The 6,864-nt window shown below is 50.2% G+C and overlaps 1 long non-coding RNA gene across 1 annotated transcript; it reads right to left on the reverse strand.

The window, feature by feature from the left end:
- Positions 1–301: 301 nt before the first annotated feature.
- Positions 302–5,921, reverse strand: Gm33682. Its single transcript, XR_381914.3, has 2 exons — positions 1,332–5,921; positions 302–648 (listed from the first exon to the last, which is right to left on the reverse strand). It is a non-coding gene; the product is annotated as a predicted gene, 33682 (long non-coding RNA).
- Between the last annotated feature and the right edge of the window lie 943 nt (positions 5,922–6,864).

A 6,864-nucleotide genomic window follows, 5' to 3' on the forward strand; every position in this document is an offset into this window, starting at 1 on the left:
ATTTCCTGTACAAATGTCAACGAAGGGAGGAAGTGAATGTGACGTTGGCATGCAGCTTCCTGGTGGACAGGATAAAAGAGAAATAGGACCAGAGGCTGGGACTGGAACCACTCATGCTAAGAAGGTTATTTTGGGCTGGCAAGAAGACTCTGTTTAAAAGAACTTGCTGTTCTGTCCAAAGACCCAAGTTCCATTCCCAGCACACACATTAGGTGGCTCACAACCACCTGTAGCTCTTGAGCATCCGCACACACACACACACACACACACACACACACACACACACACGAAAGAGAGAGAATTAAAAATAATAAATACACATATTTTTTTATTTTTTAAGGCCAGGGGCAGACAATATCTGCAAAGCAGAAAACACCTGAGTGTGCCCCTGACAACAGAAAAACAGACTGGAGGTGAACACCTTCCCCTGGGAGTGTCTGGGCACTGTGTGGTCCCCTCTGGCTTCTCCATCCTGTGGTCATCAATCAAACCTTCATTGATCTGATTTTCCCCTGTTGTTCCAGGCCCCGAGGCCAGGGAAGGGCCTCCTTCAGGGGCTTCCTCCAATGGGCAGCTTCTTCTCTCTCCTTCTCTGGGTAGCATTGGGGTGGGGAGAGCAGACGAGGTGCTGAGGGCCATCAGAGCCCCCTGATAAAAAACACATCTTTAAGAAATACTATCAGAAGCTGGGTGGTGGTGGCGCATGCCTTTAATCCCAGCACTTGGGAGGCAGAGGCAGGCGGATTTCTGAATTCAAGGCCAGCCTGGTCTACAGAGTGAGTTCCAGGACAGCCAGGGCTATACAGAGAAACCCTGTCTTGAAAAAGCCAAAAACCAAAAACCAAAAAAGAAGAAGAAGAAGAAGAAGAAGGAGAGGGAGAGGGAGAGGGAGAGGGAGAGGGAGAGGGAGAGGGAGAGGGAGAGGGAGAGGGAGAGGGAGAGGGAGAGGGAGAGGGAGAGGGAGAGGGAGAGGGAGAGGGAGAGGGAGGAGAGGGAGAGGGAGAGGGAGAGGGAGGAGAAGAAGGAGGAGAAGAAGGAGGAGAAGGAGAAGGAGAAGGAGAAGAACAAGAAGAAGAACAAGAAGAAGAACAAGAAAAAGAACAAGAAGAACAAGAACAAGAACAAAAAGAAGAAGAACAAGAAGAAGAACAACAACAACAACAAGAACAAGAACAAGAAGAAGAACAAGAAGAACAAGAGCAAGAAGAAGAAGAACAAGAACAAGAAGAAGAACAAGAAGAAGAACAAGAAGAAGAACAAGAAGAAATAGTATCAGTTGCTGAGGCTTTAGGGAAGTTGTGTATTGGAATGTTGGGAGAATGTCCACTCACCTTTGGTTTCCTTCCAGACAGCTGTTAATCAGTTCTGTTCCGATCTGCCTTCCTCCCAGGGTACTGGGGGAAGCCACTGGGACGTTATCTCATGGCCAGGTTTAGGGGACCTACAATGCCTTTCACCCACCCTCCATGGAACACCAAAGCTTTCTGCATCCCATTTTGGTACCCAAGCCAGGTTGCCAGGGCTCAGTTCTTACTGTGCCTTTGTCTTTAGGCCCAAGGCAGCCTTATTGACCCATCTCTTCATGTACATGCAACCTTTCCCACCCAAGCAGGCAGGGAGAAGCAAGAGGCCCTGCTCAGGACTGCTTCAGGAAGCTAGCTCTGCCGTGCTCTCCCATGAACCATGCAGTAGGTAGAAGAGGCCTGCCACCCACTTCCTGGTTTTGCAGGTCTCTACCATGGTTAGGTGCTCCAGGGGTTGTCCTACTGAACTGGGGCTGTCCTACTAGGCTACTAGGTTCACTTAGCAATATTTGCACTGTGTCCCCTCCTCCAGTGGGCTTCTGTCCCTCCCACATGAAAGCAACTCCTGCTTCACCCCTTATCATCCTTAATCAGGTAGCTTCCTTCTGTGGTCTACACCCTCCATTATCTTGCTGTCCACAGAGGCTCTTTCCATGAAGGGACCCTGGAAATGCTCTTTGGAAAGCAACATGCCGGTCCTTGTAGCTGGGCCCCAGCCAGCCAGCTGCAACCTCTCCCACTTCCCACTTCTGTGGGCTCCCGTGCAGTGTGTGTACCTGTGCACTGCAGTGGTGCGCTCTCTTAGACTGCTGTTCTCGGGGCTGGGGAAGTCTTGGGGGAAGTGACCTGGCCTATTGTTCTATGAGGCCACAGCTGAACTGGTCTCCCCGCCGCGCCACATCTGGGACTGTTTCTCCTGCGCCTAGCTTGGCTCCTGGCACCTATGTATGGTTAGCAGCTGATAAGCACTTTTAACTCTAGACTCAGGGGATGTGCTGCCCTCTTCTGACCTCCTCTGACATCTGCATGCATATGCATACACCCTGGGTTCCTTATGCACTGTCAAGGCTAGGAAAACCGTGACCCAATACATTGACAGATTCTGAATGGCTTAAATTTGGCTTTTTATTCTGTGCAATGAGAGACTGGACTTTAGCTATTACTTCCGAGCTATACCAGGCTCTGGCAAGACACAGATTATAAGTGGCCCTGTCCTTTGGTGCAGAGGATCCTTACAGAAGCAGGCTGGTGAGCTTTGTCCCCAATCCAGGTCCATGAACATCTGGGGGCTCCTACTGCAAGTTACAGGTAAAGCCCACATAGAAACAAGCAGAAAACATACAGGTTAGAGTGTTCTGGGGTATTTTCATGGACATCATAAAGTCCAAACCCAAGGGCAGTGGATTGAACACTAGAGACCAGTGAATTTAGGTCTCCTGTTGACAGCCAGACCTCTTCTTACACCCCTGTGCTTCCTAGAAATGTATTATCACACTCCCCTTGACAACCAGAACTGCCTACTTGCTGGGACTCAGACTTTAGGTCAATTGCCCAAAGCCATGCATGGAGCCCTGTCAGTATGGGCTTGACTGGATTAGGAATCCCTAGAAAGTTGGTGGAGTTCTGTTCTGGGTGTGTCTCTGTCTCCAGGGCAGCCCTGCCCTCAGCACTCAGAGACAGGTCTTCCTTGTATTGCCAGGACTTGAATGCCCCAGTAGTCCTGAGTTCCCAGGGCTGAGTTATACCAGGGCTTTTCTGGCTCTGAGACTTTTGAACTAGAACTGAGGTACGCTACTGGCATCCCAAGTCTTTGCCACCATAATGACAGGGTCAAGGCCCAGCCAAACTCCTCCGTGCTCACCTGCCACTGGAGGCTGAGGTCAGTCCCTATCCTTTCTTTCCAGCTAACAACCTAAGAAGCGCTGAGGGGGCAGATGGGGAAGAAGAGCAGAACTTTCTGCGACCTGCCAGTGGCATAAATAACTGTTTAAAGCGTGGGTCTTTAGCTAGGACACTCTTCTTCTTTTTTTTTTTTTAAAGATTTATTTATTATTATATATTCGTACACTGTAGCTGTCTTCAGATGCACCAGAAGAGGGTGTCAGATCTCAATAATGGGTGGTTGTGAGCCACCATATGGTTGCTGGGATTTGAACTCAGGACCTTCAGAAGAGCAGTCAGTGCTCTTACCCGCTGAGCCATCACGCCAGCCCCTAGGACACTCTTCAGTTACCAGTGAACCTAAGGTGATGCCCCGGCACGCGGCTAGCTCTATTCCTTCCTCTGCTCTGCTGCGGTCAGTGTGGGTTCCCTCCATGTCCGCTCTGGATTCGCCCGCTTCTGCCTTCTTCCCCACCCTCCTCCTTCCTGCTCCTTCTTACAACTGATCAGCAGCAGTGAGTGATGCAACTCTAGATTGCCTTAGGCCGATGAGGAAGGACGAATATTTATAAAGTAGAAAATCCAGTGGTGGGCCATTGAAATGACAATACCAGGATCCTGCCGGCACTTGGCTGTCTATAGGTACAGAAATAACAACCGAAAAACACGGAGACATACCTTTACACAATGAAAAGAAAAGGTTCCCCTAACAGGGAAGGAAGCCGAGAACTTGTCAGCTGAGGGATAGAGGCCCTGGGAAGCCAACCGACCGAGCCTTTTCCTTACCGTGGCCCAGTGTTCAGAAAGCCTGACTAAGCCTCCTGCCCCAGCCTGGGTCTTCTGCTACATTTCTGGTCGCAGGCAGATGGGAAAGTCCGGAAATTCCCCAAGCCCCCCAAGCCCCGCAAGCCCGGGCTGCTGAGCTGGTTTTTTTGCCTGTGTCAATTTCCTTTTCACCATCTGTTCTTTGTCCCAGTTGGCTCCCCATCTTTACTACAAACTTTATGGTTGGTCAATTTAAAGACAGACATGAGAGAGCCAACAAGGAGAACTACCTGGTCACAGCCTGCCATATCTGCCTCATTGACTTCTCCAGAGCTGGCCTCCGTATCAGCTTCCTGGACAGCCAGCCCACTCCAAAGCAGCCCTGACCGCTTTCACAACTAGTAGAGAACTGAACTTCTAGTCCCAGAGGAGGCAGAGCTGAGCCTTTGCCCACAATTTGAGTCCGTAAATCTGCCATCCATCGGGACAGTGACATCAGTAAGCCAGGACCCGCCCTGCTGAGGACTTCCTGGTAAGCCAGGACCCGCCCTGCTGAGGACTTCCTGGACGGGATCCTGCCGTTTGCAGAGCCTTTCAAAGCCAAGCAGCAATGTGGTTGAACACAGAGGGCTTGTTCTCTTAAAGCAACCTCAGTATTACAGGCTCCGTTTAAAGCAGGAAGTGGCAAGCAGGGCCTGCTCCTATGCAAGCTGGTTCCTGAGGCGCGGTTGAGAAGACGGGCTCCTACGGTAGCCGTGCACCTGGCTCAGCATCCGTATGCTGCTGGTAGCTGGGCACACTCTCATCCCAGGCTGTCACTATCAATAACAGGGCTGCTCTGTGCAGCAGACTAGAGCCCGAAGAAAGTACCTAGCAAGCTCAAGGATATTTTGAGGAACTGGGACTGGGAGGCTGGGGCTGCCCAGTGCTGGTGGAGAAGGTGTTTTCTGATTGTTCCAGTGAGAGAAGGGACTATCCTAGGGAACTGTGCCTGGCAGCGAGGAGGGAGCCGGGGAAGGCAGGAATACAGGGCATCATGCCCTAGTTAGGAATGGCTCAGGAAACCATGAGTGTGTGTGTGCTCCAGAAAATACACCAAGGCAGTCGACGCCTTGCTTCAGCCCCTAAAGCTCAGCACATTGGACAGAATCCAGTTCCGGGATTCCAGAATCCGCGGCCCGAGGAGACCCAGGAAAGTGTCATTCTGCCGGCGTCTGCACCCCAAAAGATGTATTTGAAAAAAGGGAACTCAGGTCCAGTCTTAAGGGAAGAAGGAGGGACTTAATGAGAGTTCTCCACACAGGGGACAAAGGCTTGTCCCTAGGTTTCAGGCTGGTGCAGTGGACAGGGGAGAGGATGCAGGCAGTACAGGTGATGGCCAGGCGAGGACCTGCTCAGGGTGCTGCCCAGTTCCCCTGGTTCAGAGAACAAGGAGCTTTTCTATGCAAGGCTGAGGATCCCTGGGAAGAAAAATCAATTAAAAGCCATGAAGTAAAACAATTACATATGCCGGGATCTTCTTAGGGGGAGGGGGAAGGCTGAGAGCACAACTCATCTATTGGTGCTATTAATAACACACGAAGCCGTAGCTGAGAAATAGGACGGGTGTGAAATCTATACATTAATGCTCTGCTAGGGGGGAAGGAAGTGAAGTGGGGTAGCAAAGGGTGAGAGACAGCCAGCAAACTGAGGGGAGGGGCAGGGAGCAGGGTAAACAGGGAAATAAGGGACTGTAGTCAGGGGGCAGGAGAACTGAGCGCCAGCGGCAGGCAGGGGAGGGTCCTGGTCCTCTGTTCACCGAGCTTCCAGAAGCAGTCTCTAGTCCCTCTGCTCTTGGTTATGGATGTCTCAGCTGAAATGCTCTTTGAACTCAGTACTTCTGAGAAGTCTGATGGCCAAGCTTCATCTTTCACTCTTTATCCTCTCTCCTTTCTTTCTTTCTCTCTTTTCTTTTCTTTTCTTTTTTTTTTCCCGAGACAGGGTTTCTCTGTGTAGCCCTGGCTGTCCTGGAACTCACTTTGTAGACCAGGCTGGCCTCGAACTCAGAAATCCACCTGCCTCTGCCTCCCCAGTGCTGGGATTAAAGGCGTGCCCCCCCCCCCCAAGCTCTCCTGCCTTTCTTCAAGTTCTCACAACATAGGAGCAGAAAACAGGAGGGAGGAAGGTTTTGTTATGGGGCTGGTGAGATGGCTCAGCGCTTAAGAGTACTGATTGTTCTTCTGAAGGTCCTGAGTTCAAATCCCAGCAACTACATGGTGGCGCACACTCATCTGTAATGATATCTGACGCTCTCTTCTGGTGTGTCTGAAGACAGCTACAGTACATTTACATATAACAATAAATAAATATTTGGGCCAGAGCAAGCAGGGCCGGAGTGAGTAGAGGTCCTGAGTTCAATTCCCAGCAATCACATGAAGGCTCACAACCATCTGTATATCTACAGTGTACTCATATACATAAACCTTTAAAAAAATTATTTTAAGCCGGGCGTGGTGGCACACGCCTTTAATCCCAGCACTCGGGAGGCAGAGGCAGGCGGATTTTTGAGTTCGAGGCCAGCCTGGTCTACAAAGTGAGTTCCAGGACAGCCAGGGCTATACAGAGAAACCCTGTCTCGAAAAACCAACCCAAAAAAAAAAAAAAAAAAAAAAAAGAAAAATAAAAAAATAAAAAAATTATTTTATGTATATGAGTACACTCTCACTGTCTTCAGACACATCAGAAAAGGGCATTAGATCCATTACAGATGGTTGTGAGCCACCATGTGGTTACTGGGAATTGAACTCAGGACCTCTGGAACCACTGAGCCATCTCTCCAGCCCCAGGAGGGAGGTTTTATCGAATGTCACATTAAAGTCCAAAGCCTAAAGCCACTTGTAACACACAACATGATGGTGAGGGGCACAGGTGGCTC

The sequence above is a fragment of the Mus musculus genome, chromosome 12 (genome assembly GCF_000001635.26).
Source record: "Mus musculus strain C57BL/6J chromosome 12, GRCm38.p6 C57BL/6J".
NCBI classification, from domain to species: Eukaryota; Metazoa; Chordata; class Mammalia; order Rodentia; family Muridae; genus Mus; species Mus musculus.